Below are 14,361 nucleotides of genomic sequence, written 5' to 3' on the forward strand. Positions count from 1 at the left end.
TTATTCTTGCATCTGATTTAAGAAACAACTGCATAAAGCAACGATTATAAAACTGAGTTGATGGGTATATGATGTATAAAGTTGTAACTGTATGCCAATAATAGCACTTGGAGAAGGGAGGAAATAAAGCTATACGGAATAAAATTTTTGTATACTATTGAAATTCAGTTGGTATGAATCCAAACTTGGTAATTTTAAAATTAATATGTTAACTCTAGGGACTTCCCTGGTGGCCCAGTGGTAAAGAATCTGCCTTACAATGCAAGGGACGTGGGTTCGATCCCTGGTCAGGCAACTAAGATCCCACATGCTGCAGGGCAAATAAGCCCACGCACCACAACTACTGAGCTCGCGTGCCTCAATTAGGGAGCCCGTGTGCCTCAAACTACAGAGCCCATGCGCTCTGGAACCGGCACGCCACAACTACAGAGCCCACACGCCCTGGAGCCTGCGTACCACAACTAGAGAGAAGCCCATGTGCCTCAATGAAGATCCTGCATGTCGCAACTAAGACCTGATGCAGCCAAAAATAATAATAATAATAATAAACAAATCTTTTTTTAAAAAAAGATGTTAACTCTAATCCTTAGCATAACCACTAAGAACTCAGAAACATATAGTAAAAGAAACAACAAAGGAATTGAAATGATATATCAGAAAATAACTATTTAACAAAAAAGAAAGCAGTAATGGAGGAATAAAATAGACATAAAACACACAGAAAACAAATAACAAAATGGCAGATGTAAGAACTATGTTATCAATAATTACCTTAATTGTAAACAGACTAAACACTTCAATCAAAAGGCATAAATTTGCAGAATGGATAAAAAAATGATTCAACTATATGCTGTTTATAAAAGACAAACCGGATTTAAAAACACAAATAAGTTGAAAGGAAAAGAATGGAAAAATATACACCATACAAAACAGTACTCAAAAGAGAGCTAGAGTGGCTATACTAATACCAGACAAAATAGATTTTAAGGGAATTTCCTGACAGTCTAGTGGTTAGGACTCTGCACTTTCACTGCTGAGGACTCGGGTTCGATCCCTGATTGGGGAACTAAGATCCCACAAGCCACATGGCCCAAGAAAAAGTAGATTTTTTTTTTAATTGTGTTATATTCCAGTTTTTAAGTCTTTACCTTTTTTTAAAAAAATTAATTAATTAATTTATTTATGGCTATGTTGGGTCTTCGTTTCTGTGTGAGGGCTTTCTCTAGTTGTGGCAAGCGGGGGCCACTCTTCATCACGGTGCGCGGGCCTCTCACTATCATGGCCTCTCTTGTTGCGGAGCGCAGGCTCCAGACGCGCAGGCTCAGTAATTGTGGCTCACGGGCTCAGTTGCTCCGTGGCATGTAGGATCTTCCCAGACCACGGCTCGAACCCATGTCCCCTGCATTGGCAGGCAGATTCTCAACCACTGCGCCACCAGGGAAGCCCAGAAAAGGTAGATTTTAAGACAAAAATTGTTACTAGAGGCAAAGAAGGATATATTATAATGATAAAAGGATCAGTCTGTTGGGAAGACATAACTATAAATATATATGCACCTAACAACAAAGTCCCAAAATACATGAAGTAAAAACTAATAAAACTGAAGTGAGACATAGACAATTCAACAATAATAATTGGTGACTTCACTACTCCACTTTCAATGATGAGTAGAACAACCAAACAGATGATCAGTAAGGAAAGAGAAGACTCGAACAATATTATAACCAACTAGACCTAAGGGACATTCACCCAACTAAAACAGAATGCACATTCTTCTCAAGTATACATGGAAACATCTCCATGACTTAAAATAAGTACAAAACATGTACACTGAAAACTATAAAATATTACTGAAAGATTAAAGATGAACTAAACAAATGGAAAGATATCTCATGTTTATAAATTGGGAAACATTATTAAAATGGCAATACTTCCTAAACTGATGTACATACTCAATGTAATCTCTATCAAAATCAGAGCTTGTTTATTTTTAAATTTCATATTTTTTTGGCTGCACCACGCTGCTTGTGGGATCTTAGTTCCCCAACCAGGGATCGAACCCAGGCCCCCTGCAGTGGAAGCTCCAAGCCCTAATCACTGGACCACCAGGGAATTCCCATCACAGCTTGTTTAGACATGGAAGCAACCTAAATGTCCATCGACAGATGAATGGATAAAGAAGATGTGGTACATATACACAATGGAATATTACTTAGACATAAAAAAAAATGCCATTTGAAGCAACATGGATGGACCTAGAGATTATCATGCTAAGTGAAGTAAGTCAGACAGAAAGACAAATATCATATGATATCGCTTACATGTGGAATCTAAAAAAATGATACAAATGAACTTATTTATAAAACAGAAATAGAGTCACAGATGTAGAAGACAAACTTATGGTTACCAGGGGAGAAAAGCAGGGAGGGATAAATTGGGAGATTGGGATTAACATATACACACTACTATATATAAAATAGATAACAATAAGGACCTACCGTATAGCACAGGGAACTCTACTCAATACTCTGGAATGATCTATATGGGAAAAGAATCTAAAAAAGAGTGGATAGGGACTTCCCTCGTGGTCCAGTGGTTAAGACTTTGAGCTCCCAATGCAGGGGGCCTGGGTTTGATCCCTGGTCAGGGAACTAGATCCCACATGCCACAACTAAGAGTCCACATGCTGCAACTAAATGATCCTGCATGCCACAACTAAGTCCCAGAGCAGCCAAATAAATAAATATTTTAAAAAAATAAACATAAGGGACTTCCCTGGTGGTGCAGTGGTTAAGAATCCACTTACCAATGCAGGTGACACGGGTTTGATCCCTGGTCCGGGAAGATCCCACATGCCGTGGAGCAACTAAGCCCGTGCGCCACAACTACTGAGCCTGCACTGTAGAGCCCGCAAGCCACAACTCCTGAGCCTGCGTGCCACAGCGTGCCACAACTACTGAAGCCCGCGCACCTAGAGCCCGTGCTCCGCAACAAGCGAAGCCACCGCAATGACAGGCCCGCGCACTGCAACGCAGAGCAGCCCCTGCTCGCTGCAACTAGAGAAAGCCCACGCACAGCAACAAACACCCAATGCAGCCAAAAATAAAATTAAAAATTAAAAATTAAAAAAATAATAAAGATAAATAAATATCAAAAAAAACATAAAAAAGACTGGATATATGTATATGTATAAATGATTTACTTTGCTGTACAGGAGAAACTAATACAACATTGTAAATCAACTATACTCCAATAAAAATTTAAAAAATAATAAAAGTCAGATACCAATCTCAAAAAAAAAATTCAGAGCTTTTTTTTTTTTTTTTTTTTTTACAATTGACAAGCTGACCTTAAAATTCATATGGAAATGCAAACAACCCAGAATAGCCAAAATGATCTTGAAAAAGAAGAACAACATTGGAGACATCACACTTCATGATTTCAAAACTACAAAGCTACAGTAATCAACTCAGGGTGGTGCTGGAATAAGGACAGAAATTCAGATCAATGAAACATAATTGAGAGCCCAGATAAACCTTTACACTCATGGTAAGTTGATTTTCAACAAAGCTGCCGAGGCAAGTCATGGGGAAATAATAGCCTTTTCAACAAATAGTGCTGAAACAATTGGCTATTCATGTGCAAATAAGAATAAAGTTGGACTCCTACATCACAACATATTCAAAAATTAATTTAGAATAGATCAAAAATCTAAATGTAAGAGCTTAAATTATAAAACTCTTAGAAGAAAACATAAATGTAAATATCCACGATCTTGAATTAAGCAATGGTTTCTTAGATTCTGAAAGCACACGTGACAAAAGAAAAACTAGATAAATTGGACTTCATAAAATTTGTAAACTTTTGTGCTTCAAAAAACACCATCCAGAAACTGAGGGACTTCCCTGGTGGGGTAGTGGTTAAGAATCCGCCTGCCAATGCAGCGGACATGGGTTCGAGCCCTGGTCCAGGAAGATCCCATATGCCGCAGAGCAACTCAGCCCGTGCACCACAACTACTGAGCCTGTGCTCTGGAGCCTGAGAGCCACAACTACTGAGCCCACGCACCACAACTACTGAAGCCCACGTGCCTAGAGCCCGTGCTCTGCAACAAGAGAAGCCACTGCAATGAGAAGCCTGTGCACCGCAATGAAGAGTAGCCCCCACTCGATGCAACTAGAGAAAGCCCGCGCGTAGCAACGAAGACCCAACGCAACCAAAAATAAATAAATAAATAAATAAATAAAAAAAAAGAAACTGAAAAGGTGGGACTTCCCTGGTGGCGCAGTGGTTAAGAATCTGCCTGCCAATGCAGGGGACATGGGTTCGGTACAACTACTGAGCCCAAGCGCCACAACTACTGAAGCCCATGCGCCTAGACCCCATGCTCCGCGACAGAAGCCACCGCAATGAGAAGCCCGCGCACCACAACGAAGAGTAGCCCCTGCTCGCTGCAACTAGAGAAAGCCCACACGCAGCAATGAAGACCCAACGCAGCCAAAAAAATAAAAGAAACTGAAAAGGCAACACACAGGATTGGAGACTATATTTGCAAATTATATCTCTGACAAGGGACTTATATCCAGAATATTTAAAGAACTCATAACTCAACAATGAAAAAACGAATAACCCAATCTTAAAATGCATGAAGAATTTGAACAGATTTTTTTCCAAAGAAGGTATATGAAGAGCCGATAAGCACATAAAAAATGCTCAACATCATTAGTCATTAGGAAAATGCAAATAAAAATCACAATGAGATACTACTTCACACTCACTAGGATGGCTATTATTAAAAAAGACACTTTTGGCTGGAACTGCCATCTTCCAGTCATTCACCAAAATGACAAACACAAATGGAAAGAAGAGAAGCACCTGCTATATGTTCTCTAGGCCTTTTAGAAAACATGTTATTGTTCCTTTGGCCACATACATGCAAACCTACAAAGAAGGAGATATTGTAAACCTCAAGGGAATGGGCACTATTCAAAGAGGAATGCCCCACAAATGTTACCAAGGCAAAACTGGAAGAGTCTACTATATTACCCAGCATGCTGTTGGCATTGTTGTAAACAAACGAGTAAGGGCAAGAATCTTGTCAAGAGAATTAACGTATATACTGAATGTATTAAACATTCTTAAGAGCCAAGATAGCTTCCTGAAACATGTGAAGGAAAATAATCAGAAAAAGATGGAAGCCAAAGACAATGGTACTTGGATTCAACTAAAGCACCAGCCTGTTTCACCCAGAGAAGCAAACTTTGTAAAAAACCAATGGAAAAGAGCCTGAACTGCTGAAACCCATTCCCTATGAATTCACAGCATGAAAGGTATAAAAAAAAAAAATAAAAGGCCTTGGGACTGTTATAAAAACCACTGAACTGTACACTTTAAAAGCATTAATTGTATATGAATTATATTTCAATAAAGCTACTATTAAAAGTATATATATACACATATATATAATGTACACACATATGTGTATATACAGTTTATATATTTAAATATATACATGTGTATATATGATATATATGATGCACACATCAGAAAATTGAATATAAAACTAAAGAAAGTGAATAATAAAAAAATCTTGAAATCATCTAATGATGATTTTCAAAGAAAAACTAGTACAGATATCATTTCCTTGAAAGCTTGGTGGTTAATTTCCTTGGTCAAGAAGCTGCCTGCCTTAATCTCTAGATTACCTCAGCATATGCACATTCTCACATTAATAATACATATATACGGTCTGCAGGTATTATCAAGCCATTGGCATTTACCTAGTAAATCAAACATTATTTCCTGGGCTCCAAGTTTATATTAAATTCTGATTTACCTTCCAAGGTGTTTTAGACAAGGATTCAGATAAGCTTTGGCAAATGACCTCGAGGGAAGTAATTTTGGTTTTGTATGACCTAGATGGATTTTTCTGCTAAGGAGCTTTACTTGAATAACTGCTCACCTTTTTAACTCTGCTATGGCAGACACTGATCTCTGAAAGTATAAGTTTAATCCTTAAGGCTGGCCCTCAGGCTTCTTTAGTTAGCTGATAAAAAGGATAAAAAGGACTCCTTGAATAACACATGAGTTGCGATGGTGCTGGGTAGATGAATTTTGGACTCTGGTGATGTAAGAAGTCCAAGAAAAGGGCTTAAGACTTGTTTACTGTCATTAATTTCATATTATTTAATATGATCACAATATGTCATGTATATGATTTTGTGTATGTATATATTTCTATTTGGAAAAAAAGGTCATGGAAATGTTATCAAAATGTTGATAATAATGACCTCAAGGTGGTAGGTGATTATTGTTTTTTCTTTTTATTCTATTGGACTTCCCAAGTTTTACACTGTATATATGTATTACATTAAAAAAATGCTTCTCATTGCAAAAGTGATTGTAAAAGAAATTCAAACACTAAAAAGAAATATAAAATAAAAATCGAAGTGCTCTCCCTTATTCCCTTTTTTCTGATTCACTTTTCAGAGGAAATCATTTAATAGTTTTATGTATCTTCTTTTAAATTATTTATGTATGTATGTATGTATGTATGTATGTATGTATGTCACACTGCGCAGCATGCCAGATCTTAGTTCCCCGACCAGGAATCAAACCTTCACCCCCTGCAGCAGAAGCTCAGATTCTTAACCAGTGGACCACCAGAGAAGTCCCTCTTTCATTATGTTTATTCATATGATATATAGAATTTAAAAATGGGATCTTAATGTTTACGATTCTGCAACTTTCTATTCTAATTTTAAATATTTTTCATTTTTCTAAGTCAATCTCCTTTTAAACATCTGCACAGGTTAAATGAATCTGTGCAGATTTGTTCACTTTGCTATTGATGGGACATGTAGGCAGTTTCCAATATTCAGTAAGTATAAAAATGCTGCAGTAAATATCCTGGTGTATTTATTTTTCTGCACTCATGCTATAATTTCTATATGCTTAATTCCTCAAGGTGTATTTCTTTTTATCATGGTGTGTGTGTGTTGGGGAGGTTCATTTAGCCCAGTGAGAGAGAGAGAGCTTCTGCAGCCAGGCTTTCTGGATTCAAAATCCACCTTTGTCGTTTACCAGCTATGTGATCTTATAGATTACTTAACTTTTATAGGTCTTCATTTCCCCATCTGCAAAATGGAGACAATAACATTATCTCCCTTGTAGGGTTGTGAGGAGGATTAAATGAGTTAGTAATTACAAAGCACTTAAAAATGTGCCTACACATAGTAAGCTCTGTATAAGTGTTTGTAAGTTAATTTTAAAAATATCTGTTCCTTTCATTATCCCCTACAATGTTACCTCTTTAATTTATTATATAACAAAAACATAAGAATAAACTTACTTGAACTATTTTGAGTTTTGAAAAGCTTAATAACTATAGCGATCTCTCCATAGATAAAAGGTTAAATGATGCCATAACTTAAAATTAAGAAACATTTCCATAAGATTATCTCAAAATGTCAGTATTGCTTCCTTTATCCTCTTAGACCTCCCATATATTTTTAAAAAATCATTTTTTTATGAGATTTTCAAATACACACAAAACTACAGACACTAGTATAATGAACCCCCATGTACTTATTACCCAGATTCAATAGTCATCCTCAGTGCATGGCCAATTATGTTTCATCTGTACTCTACCCACTATCCCCTCAAACTATTTTGTAGCAAATCCTAGTTATCATATCATTTCATCTGTAAATATTTTAGTGTGCTTCTCTAAGCAATAAGGACCCTTCTTTTTTTTTTTTGTAATATAACCATTATATCATTATCATACATTAAAAACAATTAACAATAACCCCTTAAAAGCAAATATCCAGGAGAAACTTCAAATTTATACAATTATTATATGTCTTTCCCCAATACACTTTTTAAAATATGTAATAAGAAAATGGAATTCTGTTTTTAAAATTAATTTATTAATTTATTTTTTTGGCTGCTTTGTGTATTCGTTGCTGTGTGTGGGCTTTCTCTAGTTGTGGCAAGTGGGGGCTACTCTTCGTTGCAGTGCGCAGGCTTCTTATTGCAGTGGCTTCTCTTGTTGCAGAGCACAGGCTCTAGGCGCGTGGGCTTCAGTAGTTGTGGCGCGCAGGCTCAGTAGTTGTGGTATGTGGGCTCTAGAGTGCAGGCTCAGTAGTTGTGGCTCAAGGGCTTAGTCACTCTGAGGCATATGGGATCTTCCTGGACCAGGGATCGAACCCATGTTCCATGCATTGGCAGGCGGATTCTTAACCACTGCGCCACCAGGTAAGTCCCAGAAAATAGACTTCTTTACAGAACTTAGGTTCTTGAAAGTCTTCCATTGAATGAATTTTCATAAATCAGATCCTACTTTTCCTTTAACTAAGCTATAAAGTACTTATTATCCACCTGAGCATGCTAATGAAGAGTAACAACCTTTTTTTTTAGCCTTGGAGAAAGAACAACTAACTAGGAACATAAAACACACAACTTTTACAACTATTATTTGTTTTCTGTCCTCACTACCAAGGCACATATGATGGATAGACTGAATCTTGTAAAAAATTGTCAAAATTCTAGAATATATTTATAAATACATCATTTTTGAAATCTTTAGAAAAGAAAAATGATTCCTAGAAGACAGCAATACTAAGATTTAGTCATCTCAAGCTAAACTTACCATCTTATTTTTTTAACTTTCAATTTTGAAATAAGTTTAAACACAAAAAAATTGCAAAAAAAATAAAAAGACTTCCTATATATATCCTTTACCCAGCTTCCCCAAATGTTATTATTGGGATGCCACAGTTGAAATAAGTGGATTTCAAGAAGGCAATTGACATTTCCTTTAAAATCTTGGATACAAATATGTTCATTCTGTACTACAAGACTCAATTTTGGTTTTCATTTTCTTAGTATTGTCACTTTTTTAAAAAAAGTATGTTAAAATTCTTATTGCTAAGAAGGATGTAAGTGGGTCAGGTGATAAATACTGTTAGGTAAAGTCATAGTTACCTGAACAACTACATCAAGAGAATGTTACTTAATGCATGAAAAACTGCTTGGTGAAAGGTTTGTGACACACCAGTGCCTTTGTTTTGGCCAAGTTCTGTGGAACACCTTTACCTAATTAACTACTAACAAAGAATTTGGAAGGATGGCTGATACATTTCATTACCCAATTGGGATTCAAAGAGATTGCCACAGGATGCGGCACTGATGCAGAATCAACAAGGAAATTTAATAAGTCTAAACATTAAGGACAAAAACATTAACCGCTAAATTAAAAGACTAAAGAAAAGCTGGCTTGGCAGTTCAGGGAGCAGGAAGTAAGGGCTTTAGTTTACTGCAAACTCTGTATGAGCCAAAAGAGTGATGTGACTACCACCCTCCCAACCCAATGCAATAGAAGACTGTACTCCTCTGTCTTGTCTGACCGCCTTTAAAGCACAGTTTTAGACTTAGGAATCAGTTAAAGAATTTCAGGAGAAACTGGACCATGACCAAAGAGGGTAAAGCTGTTGAAGGAACTAGACTTACTTTGCCTGAAGAAAAAAGGGCGTGGAATGACTGCTGTCATTAATTGTGGTGACCTGTCCCATGGAAGAGGAAGCAGACCTAGCATGCCATACCAGACAGCAGAACTAATAATGTAATTAATATTAATAGCTGGCACTTTTGAGTGTTTAATATGTGGTAGGCATTTACATGCATTATCTTGTTTAATATATTTATTCTATGAGGGGTTAGTTTCTATTATTATCTTAGTCTTATAGATTAGGAAAACAAAACTCAGAGAGGCCAAGGCAACATAGATAGTACATCAAGTAGCTAATGTCCATAATGAATTAATACTTGTAATACATTTAGAAGAGTGTTAGGACATGATAAGTGCCTAATAAAACTTAGCGGCAATAAAAATAATAGTATCATTATAATTATATTTAAATATTATTATTATTGTATTGACTTAGGTCAGTGGTTCTCAGCCTTGGCTACACATTAGAATGACTTTAAAAAATACTGATGTCCGAGGACTTCCTTGGTGGTACAGTGGGTAAGACTCCGCGCTCCCAATGCAGGGGGCCTGGGTTTGATTCCTGGTCGGGGAACTAGATCCCGCATACATGCTGTAACTAAGATGTCTGCATGCCGCAACAAAGATCCCACAAGCCGCAAGTAAGACCCAGTGCAGCCAAAATAAACAAATAAATAAATATTTAAAAAAAAATACTGATGTCCGGATCCTACCTTCAGAGACCCTGACTGAAGGGGTCTGAGATATAGCCTGATCGTCTGACATTTTAAAAGTTCCCCAGGTGAAGAAAACGTTCACAAAGACACATCTGATAAAGACTACTATCAGAATATACAAAGAACACTTACCATTCAACAAGAAAATGAACAATCTGCTTAAAAAATGGGCAACAGATCTGAACAGACACCTCACCGAAGAAGATATACAGGTAGCAAATAAGTATATGAAAAGATGCTCCACATCACATGCCATTAGGGAATTGAAAATTAAAACAATAATATGATACCACTACACACCTATTAGAATGGGCAAAATCCAAAACACTGACAACAGCAAATGCTGACAAGAATGTGGAGCAACAGGAACTCTCATTCACTGCTTATGGAAATGCAAAATGGGGGGTACTCCCTGGAGGTCCAGTGGTTAGGACTTGGCGCTCTCGATCCCTGGTCAGGGAACTAAGATCCCACAAGCTATGCAGCTCAGCAAAAAAAAAAAAAAAAAAAAAAGAAATGCAAAATGGTGCAGCTACTTTGGAAGACAGTTCGGCAGTTTCTTACAAAAGTAAACATATTCTTGTGGGAGGGAGGGAGAATTAGATGAAGGTAGTCAAAAGGTACAAACTTCCAGTTACAAGAAAAATATGTACTAGGGGTGTCATTTATGACATGATAACAATAATTAACACTGCTGAACGTTATAAATGAAAGTTGTTAACAGAGTAAATCCTAAGAGTTCTCATCACAAGGAAAAAATAATTTTTTAACCTATTTCTTTAATGTGGTATCTATATGAGATGACGGATGTTCACTAAACCTACTGTGGTCATCATTTCATGATATATGTAAGTCAAATAATTATGTTGTACATCTTAAGCTTATACAGTGCGGTATGTCGATTATATCTCAGTAAAACCGGAAGGAAAAAACCAAACATTCTTACCATACAATCCAGAAATTATGGTGCGTAGTATTCATCCAAATGAGTTGAAAACTTATGTCCATGTAAAAATTTGCACCTCGATGTTTACAGAAGCTTATTTTTATTGCCAAAACTTGGAAGCATCCAAGATGTCCTTCAGTAGGTGGATGGATAAATAAACTTTGGTACATCCGGACAACAGAATATTATTCAGCCCTAAAAAGAAATGAGCTATTAAGCCATGAAACGACATGAAAGAACATTAAATGCATATTACTAAGTGAAAGAAACCAACATGAAAAGGCTATATACTGTATGATTTCAACTATATAACATTCTGGATAAGGTAAAACAACAGACAAGGTAAAAAGATTAGTGGTGGCCAGGGGCTAGGGGGTGAATGGGATGAATACATAGAGCACAAGTGATTTTTAGGGCTGTGAAACTATTCTATAATGATGGATATGTGTGACGATATATTTGTCAAAATCCGTAGACTATACAACACCAAGAGTGAACGCTAATGTGAACTATGGACTCTGAGTGATAATGATGTGTCAACATAGGTTCGTTAATTGTAACAAATGTACTATCCTGTGGGGGATTTTGACAGTTGTGCATGTATAGGGGCAGGAGGTGTATGGGAATTCTCTGTATTTTCTGCTCAACTTTACTGCAAACCTAAACTGCTCTAAAAAATAGTCTATTAAAAAAAAAAGTTCCCCAAGTGACTCTAATGTGTAGCTAAGGTTGAAAATTACTGGTCTAGGTTCTTTGCATACGCAATCTCCTTCAACTCTTCTAACGCTCATCTAATTATGTAGCTGTTGTCATCCTTTTTTACATATGAGGAAACTGAGGTTTGGAGGGATCAAATAATTTATCCAAGTTCACTCAGGTAGTAAAACGGGAACAGGGTTTCACATATTGGTCGGCCAGCTTCTACCACACCACTTTTTAATAATTGGAGCTCATAGATCGGGGTAAAATGCATTGCCTCATGAAATAATCATTTCCCAACACTGGAAATATCATAGAAAAGGCTGGATAACAAGTCAGGGATGGCACAGACAAATTACTACATTGTTTTTTTTCAGTATGAGGGAAGACAGAGTAGGTTATCTTTAACATTCCTTCAGACTCTAAGAGCCCGAAGAGTTGAAGGCCTGGGTTTGAGAACGAGATGGGTCCCTGAGGAGCTATGAGACCCTGAGCAAGTCACCTAACTTCTCTGAGCTTTTCCTCTTACATAAAGATAATACCTACGCTGTTAGATCATTTTTTATATATAATAAAATTATATATGAGGATTAAATAATAATATATGTTAAAGTCTCTTGCTAACTGTAAAGCTTCATAGAAATCAGTTTTAACTTTAAGGTGTTTAATCATCCTAAAACCTGGTTTGCATTACAGCACTCCTTTGTTTAAAATGTCCAAGAGACATTGCGGTCAGCATCACCCAAAGAACAACATTGTTCACCCAACGTTCAGACTCCTTAGCACAAGACCCTTAGCTAATTGATTCCAATTAACCTCAATGTTCTCTTCCAGCCACTACCTCCACCCTAGGTTCCAGCCAAATTTAATTTCCTACTCTTCCAAAATGACTGATTACATTCTTTCATATTCAGATCCTCTCAGAGATTAAGGAAAGCCACAGACATCCCCATTTCCAGTTAAAAGAGGAAGAAATGCCCAGACATTTTTTGTAGTGTATTTGAAATGTTTACAGCTAACAATGCTTTCGATACATAAAAAACTTAGTGTCATATAATTGCGCTATTCATAAGATTTACTTTAAAAATTACTTCGTTGTAATGTCAATCAGTGGGATAAGAGTTTAAATTTGAATGAACGTCTTCCTTTTTGATCTTGTTGAATGGTTCCGAGTGACTGTGTATATACTGAAGATCCTTCATGAAAGTGGGGCCTATACCAAAAGGCAGCCTGTTCCCTCTCCTCCCCCAAGAGGAGTCCTCTCCACATCTCTATGCCTCTCCATGTGGTCTTCTTAATGTTTGGCCAGCTCCAAACATAGTTCACACATTATTTTTGAAGCCTTCCAAGATATCATTACCTCCTTGATGGTCCCAGTGTACCTGACAATATTATGTGATAAGTATGATCATGGAGCCAGACACAGTGGATGTGAATACATCTACCTTCCTCTAGACTTTTATAGTTTATTGAAGATGAGGTCTGTGGCTTACTCACTGTACCTTACACTGCTTGGCACATAGCAATTCTCAAAGTTCATTATTCTTAGATTTTGACATCAAGGTGAAATATTAACGTGTAAATATATCCTGGTTTCTTGGGACATATATTCAAGTACGGTCAGTTGCCTTCATCTGGGTCTCCTGTTTTCTGCAGGGCTTTATTCCTTTCCTTTAATGCTCTTATTCCGGGATCTCATTTCAATTAAAAAATGATACAATAATAAAATCACAAAAAAGGTCAGCATTTTTGGATAAGGTTTCTTTAAAGTATGCTACAGCCATTAATTTTCCAGGTAGGAAGTGGGTGGTATAAATAGAGATGGTGAGGGAATAAAGGAAACTATACCTTTATATAATTATTTAAATTCTGATCTATCTTTAAAACAAGTATTTTAAAGATTTCTTCTCCATTCTTATTGCCAAAAACTAGGCCCTTTCTCTCTCCACTACTGGAGGATTTTAGCAATCTCCCAGTTAATCTCCTTGTCTAGGTAGCTCCTTTTAGCCATTCTGGACACTCTTGCCCTATACATCTCTGTAAGACTTTTATAATTTTTCCAGTCAATGTTCTAGTCCAGAACTTGTTACTTTCCTCAGCCTAAATTCTGCATCCCACACATTTAAGTCCCTGCTTACTTTAGCTCCTATCTCCTATATCATTGCTTAATGCTGGTTTTTGCTTGGGGCACAGGTCCTCTTTCCTTTGTTTCAGAGCAGATCAGGCTTTGCTTGTATTCTTACTCCTCCCTTGAAGTGTTCACATTCTACCCATTCTTCAAGTCCAAAAGGAATGCCACTTCCTCCTTGAAGATTTTCCTGGCAGCTCCAAGTCACATTCATAGCTTGCAAATAATTATTCTCATGTGCTGAACTTGGGACAAGATAGTGGAATCCTCCACTCTTTTCTCTTAATTTGACCTACTAACAGGAGACCTGGGAACCCTTACCTGCCACAATGGGACATGTACCTATAGATATCTGAGGTGC

General features: G+C 36.9%; 1 long non-coding RNA gene across 2 annotated transcripts in view; it reads right to left on the reverse strand.

Annotated features, from left to right (window-relative positions):
• The window catches only part of LOC137766374 (uncharacterized), a 73,601-nt gene that overhangs the window by 58,335 nt on the left and 905 nt on the right, over nucleotides 1–14,361 (reverse strand). For both annotated transcript variants that reach the window (XR_011074310.1, XR_011074309.1), the window contains exon 2: nucleotides 11,174–11,368. This is a non-coding gene — a long non-coding RNA (uncharacterized lncRNA). The remainder of the gene's footprint in view (nucleotides 1–11,173; nucleotides 11,369–14,361) is intronic.

The sequence above is a fragment of the Eschrichtius robustus genome, chromosome 1 (assembly GCF_028021215.1).
Source record: "Eschrichtius robustus isolate mEscRob2 chromosome 1, mEscRob2.pri, whole genome shotgun sequence".
Lineage (NCBI taxonomy): Eukaryota > Metazoa > Chordata > Mammalia > Artiodactyla > Eschrichtiidae > Eschrichtius > Eschrichtius robustus.